Genomic DNA, 16,608 nt, shown 5'->3' with positions numbered 1-16,608 from the left:
ATTTTTCGAACTTGCAAAACTTTTTTTGTGAGAGTTTGAGTTTTCGAACACTTAGTTTCAACCTTTCAGAACTGTATTTTCAGTTTTGAATCATGGCAGGATTTAAATCCCATACTCACTGCAGTGAAATCATTAGGCCTCTGTTGATGGGAACAAACAGCCACACTATGAATACAGCTTTAAAATGGGGTGCTATATATTTTTAATTTACAATAGGTGAGCAATGTGTGAAAGACTAGGAATTTATTCTGGGGCTCAACAGTTCAACTAAGGCTCTTGTAGCATAAACTTGAGCTTTGGTAAACTAGGGGTGAAGGAATTGTAGACATTAAAATGGTTGAAACATTACACAACCGTGTTAACAAACATGGTAATTATTTTTCTAGTCTCTGTGCTTTAGATATCACTAAAGGTAATTTAATATATTTACCCAGCTGGCACATGACCTACCTTCAACGTTGAAATATGATTGAAAATATGTCAGTTGTTGATTCAACGTTGAAATAACCTTTAATGCTACATGGTTGAAAAAGGTTAACAAAAACACTTCTAAATCAACGTTGAATGAAAACATTACGTTGTTTCAACATACAGATCTTGTAAAAAAAAATCAACGTTGATTTAGAAGTGTTTCTGCCTTTTAACGTATTATTATGATAATTAATTAGCATTTAATGAGTTTTTGATCATAACAGCTCTTCAATGTATATGTTAAAATATAATTATCATTATTAACAATAATAGTTTCACCCTCAAGACAGCAGTGCAGCAGAAACCTTTTGCCTTATGTGATTTTGTGTGAATTTACAATTTTGTCTGCTTGCCTAACAGTTTACATTGCATTATTACATTTTTATTCATACACTGTCATGTCATTTGACCAATTAATTAAATAATAATACAGACTGCAAATAAAACTTAATACACAGCTATGTTAACTCGCGCAAACTATTGCTATTGTTATTGGTTGTTTCGCCGTTTTACTTTGAGCATGATTGGTTAATCTGTCTGTTTTCCAGGAAACCGTCCAATGAGAATGTGCGTGGCTCTGCGTGGCTCTGCGCGCCTATTTTAAATTTGAAAATATGTCCGTTACTCTCGGTCGGAGCAGCTGCTTTGCGTTGATTACTCGGTCAGACCTGGATTATTTTATATCTGCCTGTTGAATTCTTACATTTTGAGCGAATTTTTGTTGATATGTCAACGAAGAACAAAAGCTGGAATGTGAACAGAGGAAGGGGTTGTACGTGGTCTGTAAAAACTGGCGATATCAGGTAAGAAAACATTTTTCAGTCCTTAACAGTCTAACGTTAACGTTTAGGGACACGGGTAACTTAACTGTCATCTTAACGTTCAGCCTGAGCCTCATAAGATAAATAAGTTATCTCTGTGTGTGTTTTTGTACTGCTTCACTATTAGCGTAGCAATATTAGCACGTATTTCATGTGTTGGTACCTGACATTGCTGTGTTTTGTTGTTGGTAAGTTAACGTTATGTGTTTATGTTGTCAGCTAACGTTAGTTTAAAACTCAAATGCATGAGAGGTAAAAAAGCGTGGGAATGAGTAAAGTGATAAAACCGTCATTTATTCTTTAGAAGTATGTTTACATAACATCTTCAAACACTGATTGTTTACTCTTCTTTTTCTTTAGATCAAGCATTGGAATACGATTTTTATCGGGGGAAAACACCCAACAGAAAGACACATGATTCACCAACGTAAGTCAATTTTACCCATGTACTGTTCGAAAACCTACACTAGGATAGTATTAAGTATGATTTTCATACTGTTACTGATAGAAAGTCTGAGTAACTTTCTGTCCTTTTGTCTTTCTTCTGCTGAAGTGGCGCACTGAAACGGGAGATTCATGTCACCTTCATCAGTTCTTTCTTTAATCACTGGACACCATTAAGGGAAAGACCCTCAGATACCATGATAAATGCGGCTGCAGGTAAAATTATTTGATGGGTTAGGGTTATTTGATTTTGGTACCTATTGGCTTTTTTTGTGTGCTTCCCTTGCTATGATACACATTTCTGATGGGATTGCCATGCTTTAAGTGTATGTTTACATTTTTAATCATGTAATAACTGACCGTCTCAAAGATGACATTACTCAGTTCATGTTGTGTGAATGTTATAATGGCAAAGTTTTTACAATTTAAATCAATTTCATATAAATTATATATATATATATATATATATATATATATATATATATATATATATATATATATATATATTTACAGTATATGTTTCCTTACAATGTCAAATGTGCTTCTTAAAGCTGCAGTAGGTAACTTTTGTAAAAATATATTTTTTACATATTTGTTAAACCTGTCATTATGTCCTGACAGTAGAATATGAGACAGATAATCTGTGAAAAAAATCAAGCTCCTCTGGTTCCTCCCAGTGGTCCTATTGCCATTTGCAGAAAGCCATCCGCTCCCTGTAAGAAACAACCAATCAGAGCTGCGGTCCGTAACTTTGTTTGTGTTCAAAATGTAGAAAAATGTATGTAATAAGCGAGTACACCATGAATCCGTTTTCCAAACCGTGTTTTTAGCTTGTCCTTAATCACTAGGGTACATCTATAATAAGTGTTTATATTCGGACTATTTTAGATTGCTTCGCGGGTATCGCAGAGGAGTAACCCAGTACCTGTGTGGTTCTTCATAGACATAAACAGAGAGAAGTAGCTCCGGCTACAATGTTCTTCCGCAAGACGCAAGCAGTTCTGTTTATTAACCGCTAGAGCGTCAAAAGTTCCCTACCGCAGCTTTAAGTGCGGCAGCTTTTTTCATACACTGAAAACCCTAATAAGTTGACTGAACTAAATTTATTGAGTAAACTTGTTGGTCAAAAATTTAAGTTTATTTAACTTGACGGTTTTGTAGACTACCTAAATCCCTCAGAGGTTTAAATGTTGATACATGATTCATTTGAAGTCACCATTGTGGTGGAAAGTGTTTGGTTTAGTTGGGATCTTGGTCCAGTTACTTCTTGTGTTAATTTGTCTCTTGCTGCTGTATTGGTGTATTTTAAAACGCTGTTTTTGTGGTGAAAAAAGACAAATTTAAATGAGCTCAGGTGTTATTTGATGTTTTTTGTTGATGAGAAAGTCATCACATAATACGTATTTGAGATCATAAAACAAGTTTTGTTTGATATTTTTAACAGGCACCAGGAGTAAAATACTTATTTTAAAGATGGACCAAATGAATGTGTTTGAAATAATTTGAGTGAAAGACTAAATCAAGTACACACACAAACAGACTTCTAGATGTAGCATATACATCACAATAATGGTGACAAACAAAAGAGCTCCATAACACAAACCCATCCTTAATTTCCAGCCTTTTTTGTTCTGATTGTCACCATTGATGTGATGCATATCCAAAATCTTGATGTCTGTTTGTGACGACATGATCAGTTTTCTAAAAGTAAGTACATTGTTTTATCTACAAAGTTTATATCCATAAAAGTATATCCATTGTTGCAGCAATACATTTTATTTTACTATAATTAGTCACCATTACAAGCAAGATATGTGTATGTTAGATCTCAACTCTCTTTGCCACAGTAACAGTGTTTTACAACACACAAGTTACAGCAGCAAGAGACAAGCTAACACCAACAAAGAGCTGATAACACCTGAGCTCTTTTAAACTTCATCTTTCTTCGCCACAAAAACAGCATTTTAAAATATACTGTTATAGCAGCAAGAGACAAGCGAACATAAGAAGTATCTGGACCAAGATCCCAACTAAACCAAACATTTTCCACCACAATGGTGACTTCAAATGAATCAAGTATGCACATTTAAACCTCTGTTAATTCTCAATAAGAGCTTCTCTAGATGTCTGACAGAAATAAAGTCACAGATCCTTGTAAGGAGGATATGTGAACATCTATATCGGATGTACAGAAGACATAAAAAAACATTAAAAAAAGACGTCATAAAAACATTCTCTCCTCAGTGGATGTCTTTTCAATGTCTTCAAAGACATAAAAAAACTTTTTTTTTTTTTTACAGTGCAGTATAGGGTTTACTGTATTTTCATAAATATTGTGACAGTTTGTCAAAAGGTCAAAGTTTAAATATGCTGTTATTTGTTTTACTTCACTGTGCTGTCAAAAATAAGAACATCATTTTCAGTTAAATTTACATGTTAAGTTAACTTAAATATATAAGTACACTTGAAATTAGTACCAAGTTAAGTGAACATAATTGTTTAAGTACATTAAATAAGCATCAAGTTTGGTGAACTGAGTGATTTAAGTACAATCTACAAAACCGTCAAGTTAAATAAACTTAAATATGTAAGTTTTGGGAGACTCCATTACTCAATTAAATTGAGGCAACGAGTTTACTCAATCAATTTAGTTCAGTCAACTTATTAGGGTTTTCAGTGTACAGTCTACAAAACCGTCAAGTTAAATAAACTTAAATATGTAAGTTTTGGGGGACTCCATTACTCAATTAAATTGAGGCAATGAGTTTACTCAATCAATTTAGTTCATTCAACTTATTAGGGTTTTCGATCTAACGAGTTAAGCAGTAACTTTAGCTGCCATGTTCTTTCGCTCAAAGGAAAGCGATTGGGCCACTTCATCAAATACTTAAGTTGTCGTTTCAATCATACCATCTCAAAATCACGTACCACAAGGATTTAAATTAACATATTTCACCAGTAGAAATCATGCAAAACAACTTTATATCTACATAATTTTAGTCACCGAACATAGTACACAAAGAAAAACTTCCTCTTGAATTGTAGTTCAGCAACCAAACAGACCAAAAGGACGAATTTTGTAACCCACCAATCAGTGCTTTTGTTCTCTTGTTGCTAGACAGAATTTCTCCCATAGCCAATCACATTAAAGGAAGAACAGAGTGACGTTGAGTTTTTCGAAAGGATTACTCATGATTTTGAGCTCACAACACTTGGAATCTTAATTTTATGCTTTTTTTAAGGTAAATTAGTTAAATTAACTCATATTTTTAAGTGACAGGGCCAAAATGCAAAAATTTAAGTAATGTTTAGTCAACATTACTTGATTTTTTAAGTCAAGGCAACATTAGGGTTTACAGTGTACATTTTACAATTTTAATATGTAAGTTAACATTAACATTGTCGAGTCAGCAGGGCTAATGTTAAAACTCGCCGTTTGTAACGTTACGTTATGTATTAACCTTATAAAAGTCTGTCTAGCTTTAGCAAATGTAACATTATGCCGGTCCTAATAAAGTTCAAGTTAAAAAAAGTAAAAAAATCTGTTGCAGGTTGGGACCTTGTTTTATACAGTCTATGGTTTCACTTAGTTAACGTAATGTTAAGTTAGGACCTGACAAAGACTTGTCTCAGTTGCAGCTCGTTTTTAACTTAACGTTAGCAGTAGCACATTCAGTCAGTTAACATTAACTTTCGCCCGGAGAGAGTGCGTGCACTTAAAACGTGTCTCCTCTCGTTCAAACTGTATGCTGTGCACTCACAACTCTCTATGCTCATATGCTAGATATTAATTATTTTCGCACCTTTCCATATCTAACCTTTTCCGTTCACATCTTCGCATCTTTTACTGAATGCAGTGTAAACGTTCGGATCCATTAACATGGGCTCGGAAAAAATACGCATCACAGACAGAGTGTGTGAACCTGGCTTATGCCCAGTCTGTTCTGTTCTCGCACTCCACTTAGGTGCGCTGCATTCTGAATGGATCGGATAGCATACTACAGGAGGTCGGGACCATGGAAAATCGTGCTATAAAGCGATTTAGAAATTGCGCACGCTCAAATTGTGATTTTATTACGATTTCGATTAATTGCACAGCCCTACTTTATAAACTCGGAAAAAATAACAAACTATTCCATTTGACAATTAATGAAAATTCGAAAATCATGACCCATCTCTAAATTCAATAATTGTACTGCGAGTCAGAATAATTAAACTCAGTCTTTTGGTAAATGGACTGCATTTATATAGCGCTTGACCGCATTTATATAGCGCTTTCAACAGACCACATGGCCATCCAAAGTGCTTTACAATTTGCCTCACATTCACCCATCCATTCACTCATTCACACACCGACGGCGGTGTCAGCCATTCAAGGCGCCATCCAGCTCGTCGGGGGCAGCTGGGGTTAGGTGTCTTGCTCAAGGACACCTCGACACTTGGTCAGGTGGAGCCGGGGATCGAACCACCAACCGTCCGGTTTATAGACAACCTACATGAACCACTGAGCCACTGCCGCCTTTTGGCACAAACCTTTTGCCAAAGGTTTGTGCCAAAATCACACTTGATAGCAGTCTGTTTTACAAGTGGTTTTAAGATTTTGTTGATCACATTTACAGAGCACCTTGAACCCTTTTAATACATTTTAACCCCTTAATGTTCTTGCATTAGAAGCATTAATAGAGGCAAAGTTTGTTCATGCTCAATTTTCATTCAAGCTCCAAACTGCAATTATTGTTAAGCGGCATCCTAATGGCTCTGCACTGGCAATGCTGTGAGGGTAGGAGGCAAAGTTGCCATTGTGTGTAAATTGAAAACAATACAATGTGGCCACCGTTGATGTGTAGGAATTTTTAGAAGCATAATACATCTGATCTATTTTTCAGGTCAAGGCCTGGTGAGAGCCACTACAGAGGATCATAGCCATCGTTGGAATTCTGAAAGGACGTGGGTGAATATCAATCTGCCAAATGAACATTCACATCTGTATTTTAATACTGTGTAACGATATTCCCTTTGTAATCATCGGGAAGAAGGAGGCGGGAACCGGCGCACAATCAAAAAGCATTTTAATAATCAAAAATAAATACAAAACGGTAATACACAAATAAAAAGCAAACATAAAATAATGTCCCAGGCCTGGTCCTCTCTCGTCCTTCACGGTCGTCACTCCAGTTTTATATCCTTCCATCTCCTACGTGGGACTCGATACTGGCGGTGGGGCGCAGGTGTAGCTCATCTCCAATCACTACATCTGGCCTCACTCCTCGTTCCCACGCCTCTCGGCCCCGCCCCACTCGCCACATACCCCCATTGCCCCTCGCAGGCTGGGGGGTACCCTCGAGACTGCGCTCTACTACCCCCCCCCCCTCCCTCCGTGGGGGACCGCTCACGGGGACCTGCAGGAACCTGGGGGTAGGACAGACGAGGCGAGAGAAAAGGAGATGGAAGGAGGAGCGACAAGGACGAGAGAGGGGAGAGAGAGAAAAAAATAATAATTTCCGGTTCCCAGACGCACTGCTGCTCGGCCCTTCACCGGCTGGGTGATCTCCTCCGCGGTGCCCGGCGGTGGCACTGGACGGCCCTCGGCGGACGGCACGACACTCCTCCGCCGCCCGGTGGACGGCGACGGCTCCTCCGATTTTGGGCAGCGGCAGGAGTCCCCCGTTCCCTGTCCCTCCGGATTCCGTCACGGTGCTCCATTTTTCATTGCAGATCATACCCAGAGATAGTACCCCTCAATGCAGATGGTCGTCATAGCAAGGCCACACACAACTGCCGCAACGTAATGTTCAATGCGACACACACACACCTGCGACCCACATACAGCTGTCTCTTGATTTAAGTTAAAACCTTTCAGCATTACTCAGAATGTAAAGACAGATACTTAAAGGTGCTCTAAGCGATGCCAGGAGTCGTAACTTCTTGTTGACGTTCGAATTGTTGTCAAACAAAATGGAGGCTAGCTAGACCCTCCCTCCTCCTCATCCTTGTCGCTTATTGGCTGGAACAGTTTGTTATGTTTCGTGGTGCGGGTGATCCCAGTTTGTTTTTCTTGTTGTTTGTGGAGCCTGTGGTGTCTAGAGAGACCGCGTTTTTTTACAGTGTGTTCAGGGGACAGGCAGCTAGCGGATAGCGGATGTGACAAAAAATGTTTAGGCCTAAAAAACGTGACATCACTTAGAGCACCTTTAATTAATATAAAATTTAATTTAACTAAAACAAATATCAAAAACATTTCTAATACTTCATCAACACGTCATACTCCTGGAAAAGACCGACATAAAGCTCATATTTTAAAATGATTAAAGAGCCACACAGATGGGAAATCAAAAATTACCTGTATTACAGTGTATGATGTAGCTGTCCATCAGTGTAAACAATGTGCTAAGTAATTAAACCAAAAAGTACACGATTTAATAATAATCTCCGCCTACCGTCATGGGAGAAACAAAACTCTGACCTGCCCCACCCCCCACACAGATGCTCTGGTTAGTGGTGGGTGTGATAGCATCATGTCGAGGAGACCGTGTGTTTTTAATTGTAAAGGCAAGTTTGTTTTATTTTCACTGCCAAAGAATGAAGATCAGAAGAACCAATGGCATTTCACTAAAAGAGGGTTCATTACCAACTTTATTTAGAACAACAAGCATCTCCGAATCACAACGCGAAGTATGATTATGAAGTTATGTGTTTGTTTTCTCCCAAGCGTCTTATCAGTATGTCTCGCTAGCATTAACCGTTATATGTTAAAACCCTATATGTTGAAAACGCGGATACGCGTTATGAGTCATTTTCCCCTGATAACCCCGAAAAAGCGCTGATCTTCATTTACACACAAATCATTAAAATGAAGTGTAACTCTGTGAATACTCAACGAAGAGACATGAAAGAGATATCTATAGAAAGCTTGACATGTCTAGTTTAAAACTAAACAAGTGCTGCTGAAAACAGATATTCCGTGATAAAGTAATCCATATGAAAACAACGTGATGTCCAATCTTTCACGTCTCCCTTCATTATATCTAATGTGACCACGCCCCCGCTCTGAACGCGCTATTCAGATTCAAACTGAAGCGTGCGGCTTGAATATGCCCACACAGAAGAAAAAGCAGCGAGACTGTTCAAGTTTTTTATTTTACCGTTTGCTTCGCGATGAGAGGAATAAGACATAATTCCTCAAAAATTTAACTACGCATCGCGATGACGCGGACTGCAAGATCTGTGATTGGTCGGCTTGGTAGTATCACGTTTCCTCCTACGCATTTCCGGAATGATCTTCCGCACTCTGGACTGCCCGCCATTTTTAAATTCTGAAATTCAGTGAAGAGCCAACATGGAAATGGACCAAGTGACCGAGCGATTAATTGAAGAAGTGAGGAAATACAGCCATCTGTATGACTCCTCTTCGGGAGATTACAAAGACTGTCAGATGGCAGCGAATTCAGTCGCCATTGTTCGTAGAAACCCGCGAGGATCGAGGAATGTAAACACAGTGGAACCCGCTCGCGTGAACTAGCGTTTCGGCGGTGTAACTGCAGAGCAAAACAGACATACGCAGAAGTATGCTCACGACGGCGTCGCCTACGACGTACACTACGGCGTACACTTGACGCAGAAGTATAAATTGGCCTTAAGGGCCGTTTCATAGTCAATGCATCTGTATGCATACGCGTCCCCAAGGCTACACATCGATACGCTTTGGCTGCCATTATGCGTCGGTGCATAGGCAAATGTGTCGTCCTAGTTTTTGATACGCGCCGATGCACGCAATGCTATGCGTTGTCGGTGGAGGCGCGTTGCAAGTATTGTACATTAATTCAAGTATATTATGTTTACAGAAGAAGAAGGTTTGAGTACAATGGCTGGTGAAGAGGAAAAATTATGCGAGCTTATACGTATAACATTGTAACAATCCACTTACTCTTCATCAACAATTACAATAAGGGATTTTACAGTACGCTTCAAGGGCATAAGTTGGATCCATTTGTGACTGCAGATATCATTTTGATCAAATCAAAAAGAAAAACAACCAAAAAAAAAAACACATCATACTTCATAAATTGCTTAAAGTGCGTGTATTGACCTCATTTCTCATCTTCTAAACACCCTTTTTCATTGTACCCCCACCTAACTTACATTGCACATAACCCCGTACCTTTAAAACAATTACAAATTACATTGCATAATCGACAAGGAAATTCAACACCATAATGGCCTTCAGAGTCCATTAGAACAATTCACCAAGTCCGTTTTTCCCAGTCTCTTCCAATTCAGACCACTTTAAAACACGTTCATTTTGCGGCCGTTTGACTCCACAGCGATTAGAAGCAGAACCAAGTCCGTTTTTCCCAGTCTCTTCCAATTCAGACCTTTTTTTAACACGTTCATTTTGCGGCCGTTTGACTCCACAGCGATTAGAAGCAGAACACAGCGGTTCACACATTTAAACCCCCGCTGCTTACCACACAGGCATTTTGCGACCGCGCAAATCACTCGTGGAAAATATCGTGCTCGGACCAAAAGTCCACCACCGGGCCCATCGTTCCGACTTCCGATTAAGTGAACGCAGGTCTTGCTTCGCCGGGCATAAGCGGAACTGTTTTTTTTCTCCTTCCCTCCGTTTGCGTTCCCCTTATATACATCCGAGTCCACCCATCATTAACATGTTCCACCTCATACTTTCTCCTCCGCATCACGTTATCGATCTTCATTCCCAGATCAGATATACACAGAGTAAATGAGACACAATATGCATACAAAATACATGACGATAAAAACAATAATAATCAAAAAAACAAAACAAAAATCGTTCATGTATACAATAACATGCATGAAACAGACTCAGCTAATGGGCACCATTACAACATACCACCGCCTATCTCTGCGCTGCCTTTGTTGCCGCCAATGTAAAATCAGCAATAGAATGCCCTCCTCTTCAGTTGTCATTGTGATCTGAATATCATGTGACCCGACTCTACTAATATCACCCGACTCTACTACCCCGTAGCGTGAGCGGTGTATTGCATATGCGCATCGCCCGTGACACTTGCGTCCACTGTTTAGACTATGAAAGGATGCGAGTCGCTCGCATTGCTTGCTCGCGTTAACTATGTAACAGCCCTATATCGTGCTATTCGTGCGTAGTTGGACGCTTGAACATTTTGAGTTTAGACACTTCATTCGCGCGTGAAATGAACTTCACAACAGATGCGAATTCACGTCATGGGGGGGCTTCTGCCGGTTGAGTTCACGCAGCATTTTTAACCACCATTTTTATTTTGATAATTTTCAAAATATTACTGTTATCGTGTCATGAAATGTAGTTTTACAATTATTTCAGGCGAGAATGTAGTTGTTTTAAACTCAAATATGTGGTTTATTTATAAAGACAGCGTCTATTTAAAAATGTGTTTCGCCGATTTCGGAGAAGAGCTCCACAAGATCAGCGGGAGCTCAGTGATCATGTTTCCGCTTAGAGCTGTTTCCCCTCAGCTATACCTTCTGACATGTGCCGCTGGCTCTGATGTCTCTTTAGTGGTTCAAGATAAAATATAACTTGTTTGGGGTAAATCTAATCTTTGGTCTTTATTCAATTAATCTAATGTTACATATACAAGCAAGATCCTTTTTAATCCTGTTTCTGTAAAAGTATGAAGAAGTATCATACAGCTCCGGGTATGCACATACAGCGATGATAAGTTTGTCCTCCATTGTTGTTTCGGGTTTTCCCTCCGCTTGCTACGTCGTAATCACGTCACTACTAGAGTAAGCTCCTGATTGTTTAACGAGGCGCGAAATTTTGCCAAAGTTCAGATTTTTCAAATCGCGAATTTCGCCCGACTTAACATTGAAATCACTCGCGCCAGACGCTCTATTCACGTCTGGAGTGAACGCATCATTAGAACTACCGATTAAGGTGAAGGAAACACTGGGACATGCCATTATGTACAGTAATAGTACGATTTGATTAGACATTTGATTTGACAAGTGTTCAAGCCATTGAAGGGTTAGTTCACCCAAAAATGTGTGTGATGCGTGTGACGTACAACACAGCGCTATCACACTACATGAAAAGACTCGATGCCCAGATAGAAGGAAATGAATAGTGGAATAAAGTCGCTATTTTTTATTTTTTTGTGCACAAAAAGTATTCTCGTCGCTTTATAAACTTAAGATTGAGCAACTGTAGTCACTTGGACTATATTAACGATGGCTTTAATACATTTTCTGGGCCAGCAACTTCGGACTTCGACCGGAAATAGGAAGTAAATACAGGTATGTGCGCTGGCTGAATTAACATCACTTTTATTCATATCTTTCACATCTACTGCAGTCAGATTCACCGTGTTCACTCTGAAAGGAATGACTCACATGACTTAACATTTTTCTTTCGAGGGGAAATATACATGTCAAATGGGGATCTGCACTGAATGGATGGGACATTGCTGTAAAATGTCAGAAAAATGTATGTATGTATTTAGTGAAAAAGTTGTTGATGCAAATCCACTTAATATAGACCTTCCAGTTTTTGTACATTCAAAACACCATATACTAATATAGAATGTGTGGACATAAATTGGAATGTTGCTTGTAATTGCTGTCAAATAATGTTTATATTAAGTGAATCCCATGCACTAATAAGAAAAGTCTGTAGATATATTGGAGTTGCTTGTTATTACCGTCAAATTATGTTCATAAAAGGTTAGTCTCATGCACTTATAACGAAGGTGTCTATAAATCAGAGTTGCTTATTATAACTGTCAAACAGTGGTTATATAAACTAAACCCCATGCCGTAATGGAAAAAGTATGTACATATATTGGACAGTTGCTTGTAATTGCTATCAAATATTGTTTACAAAATAAACGTTTATTTTTACATATAATGGAGAATTGGTTGTAATTACTGTCTATTAATGTTTATATAAAGTGAACCCATACATTGATGGTAAAAGTATATAGATTTATTGGATAGTTGCCTTTAATCACTATAATATATTGTTTATATAAAGTAAACCCTTGTACATTAATGGTAAAAGCATGTAAAGTTATTGGAGATGTGTTTATAATTATTGTCAGGTGTTGGTTATATAAGGTAACCCCCCATATATTAATTGTAAACGTATGTAGATATATAGATATATTGGGAAGTTGCTTATAATTACCATAATAAAAATGTTTTTATAAGGTAAAGCCCCATACATTAAAGGTACAAATATGTAGAAATATTGGAGGTTTGCTTGTAATTACTACAAATAATGTTTGTATAAGGTAATCCCTGTACGTAAATGGTTAAAGTGTTTAGAAATATTGGAGAGTTGCTTGTTATTATTGTCAGATAATGTTTATATAAAGTAAACAACCATATTTAAATGGTACAAATATGTAGAAATATTGGAGAGTTACTTGTAATTACTGTCAAATAATGTTTATATAAAGTAAACTACCGTATTTAAATGGTAATGGTATTTAGAAATATTGGAGAGTTACTTGTTATTACTGTCAAATAATGTTTATATAAAGTAAACTACCGTATTTAAATAGTAATGGTATTTAGAAATATTGGAGAGTTACTTGTAATTACTGTCAAATAATGTTTATATAAAGTAAACTACCGTATTTAAATGGTAATGGTATTTAGAAATATTGGAGAGTTACTTGTTATTACTGTCAAATAATGTTTATATAAAGTAAACTACCGTATTTAAATAGTAATGGTATTTAGAAATATTGGAGAGTTACTTGTAATTACTGTCAAATAATGTTTATATAAAGTAAACTACCGTATTTAAATGGTAATGGTATTTAGAAATATTGGAGAGTTGCTTGTCATTACCGTCAAATAATGTTTATATAAAGTAAACCCCAGTATTTAAATGGTAAAAATATGTAGAAATATTGGAGAGTTGCTTGTTATTAATGTCAAATAATGTTTATATAGAGCAATAACAGTTAAAAATATGTTTCTGAAACTTAATATCACAAGATCTTATTTTTTTGTACAGGATATAACCAATATTTAACAGGAATTTACTATAAATAGATTGAATAATGACATAAAATAAAATTTTAAATCAATCAATATACTGGTATTGGGCTTTAAATTAAGGTATCTGAAGGTAATTATACAACATATGTTTTACAAAGAAAAGTCTTTGCTTTGACAAGGAATTCTTGTAGTTGGATTGGATTATCTTAAAAATATACCAAATAATACTGTATTAAAACAGAAGTCTTTGTTTTTATTATGTAATTTTAAGGTATTTATGCCATATTTTTAAGTTTTTATACAGATTTATACATTTGTTTAACATTCAACAGAGATTTTTTTATGAGATTTTTTTTTCTTTCTACAGCAGTTTGACTGTAAAAATACAAAAATTGTTTACGGTACATATCCGTTTTCAAAAAACATAATTTTTCCATAAAATTATTGAAGGTTTTTTACTGTAATTTGATGGTAAGTGGTTGGCAACTTTGCTGCCAGACTTTTTACCGTTATTTTACGTTTTTTTTTTTTTTTACAGTGTGGCAGCATGGTATCTGTGCATGGCAGAATGGTATCTGTTCCTGAGTTTTGGCTAGGGGAGTTAATTTCATAAGGAAATCATTTCATTCCTTTCCGTCCCAACATACCAAATGTAATATTGCATATGTGACCTACAGGAGCCAAGTGACAAAAAAGTATTGTCTGTCGGGTGCTCGACTATGATAATTCAATACAACAACAGTCTGGGGCTTATTTCTCAGAATAATATGGGACAATACAGATTAGACACCCTAGACCAGCCAGAGGGAGATAGTGGCTGCCACATTAAATATCAAAAATACAAACAAATAATGTTTTGATGGATCAGCTGCTTAGGGAGAGGTTGCCTGTCCTAGAAGAGGAATGAGACCAACACAGACATACTCACACACACTCATAGGCACAGGCACTACAAGAGCAATCACTGCAAATAGTGAGGTGCACGTTACCACTGCAAATACTCTGTGCAACACACAATAAAAAAAGAGGACTCAAATCAGGCAGCCTGCTCCACAAACTAGCTTCAACACTCTACTTCCCCAAAGAGGAGAAGGAAAGTTTATATTACTATTAAACCTACCGGGGCAGCCAATATTACTCCAGTTACGGCCCACAAAAAACAAACAAGCAAGAGAACCAACCACGCTTATGTTTAGGCCAGCTCAAATGGGCAAAAAAAAAAAAAAAAAAAAAATTACGAAATAAGGTAAAAGCTACAATTACCGTATTTTCCGGACTATAAGTCACTCTTTTTTTCATAGTTTAGCTGGTCCTGCGACTTATAGTCAGGTGCGACTTATCAAAATTAATTTGACATGAACCAAGAGAAATGAAAACATAGAGCGCCCTCTCGCAGCTGTAGACGGTAATGTTTTATCTTGGTTCTTGGTTCTAAATGAATGCGACTCATAGTCCAGTGCGACTTATATATATTTTTTTCCTCACCGTGACATATCTTTAGACTGATGCGACTTGTACTCAGGTGCGACTTATAGTCCGAAAAATACGGTACATTAAAACTACAGGAGGCAAAGCAGCAGTGACAATCATTCTAAAAGGAAAAAACAAACACAATTAAAATCAATTATGTACAGTAAATATAACCTAACCATTATCAATCAATGATAGGTAATACAGGTACAATAACCAAGATTTCCTTTTACCTCTAGGAATACAACACTCAACATAAATGTAAATGGGACTCCCTGGTTACTTCCCCCGCATACGTACCTACATGAAATCACACATAAGCATAGTTCACATACAAAATAGCCCATCATAAATCAAGGTCATTGGTTAGTCACATCCCAAGGATTTACAGTGAAACAATCATATAGTAAATCAACTTAAAGGGTTACTTCACCCAGATAGCAAATTTATGTAATTAATAACTAACCCTCATGTTGTTTCAAACCCGTAAAACCTCCGCTTATCTTTGGAACACAGTTTAAGATATTTTAGATTTAGTCCGAGAGCTCTCAGTCCCTCCATTGAAGCTGTGTGTACGGTATACTGTCCATGTCCAGAAAGGTAAGAAAAATATCATCAAAGTAGTCCATGTGACATCAGAGGGTCGGTTAGAATTTTTTGAGGCATCAAAAATACATTTTGGTCCAAAAATAGCAAAAACGACGACTTTATTCAGAATTCTCTTCTCTTCCGTGTCTGTTGTGAGAGAGAGTTCAAATCAAAGCAGTCTGGATATCCGGTTCGCGAACGAATCATTCAGTTCACCAAATTGAACTGAATCGTTTTAAACGGTTCAAATCTCTAATACGCATTAATCCACAAATGACTTAAGCTGTTAACTTTTTTAATGTGGCTGACACTCCCTCTGAGTTCAAACAAACCAATATCCCGGAGTAATGCATGCACTCAAACAGTACACTGACTGAACTGCTGTGAAGAGAGAACTGAAGATGAACACCGAGCCGAGCCAGATAACTAACCCTTTAATATAAACATACATATACAAACACGTTACATGGTGAACACTACTCTATTGCTGTGAGCCATACAGCCAATATTACCTCAACTCGTATTCCAAGAGACGATGACAGAATGCGCGCACAGCGGTCCGGCCAAGACCTTCGGTAGATCAACAATATCCTACCCGGAAGTGTCTTTTATAGGCGACAACACAGAGAACACAATATCAGGAGGACATACAAGCCAAGGGATTACTTCGTCTTCCACCCGATGTGCCGGTTTTATACGAAGTGCCATTAACGCTAATGAATGACTAGCCACATGCAAGCTAACTAGGGGGCGGGGCTGAGAGGAAGACGGATACGGTAAGAACAAGAGGACAAACTTGCTATGGCAGTTACTCTGCTGGTTA

The 16,608-nt window shown here is 37.5% G+C and overlaps 1 long non-coding RNA gene across 1 annotated transcript; it reads left to right on the top strand.

The window, feature by feature from the left end:
- Nucleotides 1-462: 462 nt before the first annotated feature.
- Nucleotides 463-6,865, top strand: LOC113066479 (uncharacterized). The gene is made up of 4 exons (XR_003279177.1): nt 463-1,274; nt 1,653-1,719; nt 1,846-1,952; nt 6,623-6,865. It is a non-coding gene; the product is annotated as an uncharacterized LOC113066479 (long non-coding RNA).
- Nucleotides 6,866-16,608: the final 9,743 nt, after the last annotated feature.

Source organism: Carassius auratus, chromosome 50 (assembly GCF_003368295.1).
Source record: "Carassius auratus strain Wakin chromosome 50, ASM336829v1, whole genome shotgun sequence".
In the NCBI taxonomy this organism is placed as follows: domain Eukaryota; kingdom Metazoa; phylum Chordata; class Actinopteri; order Cypriniformes; family Cyprinidae; genus Carassius; species Carassius auratus.
Note: the sequence above shows the minus strand (reverse complement) of the source record. Positions and strands in the feature narration are given on the sequence as shown.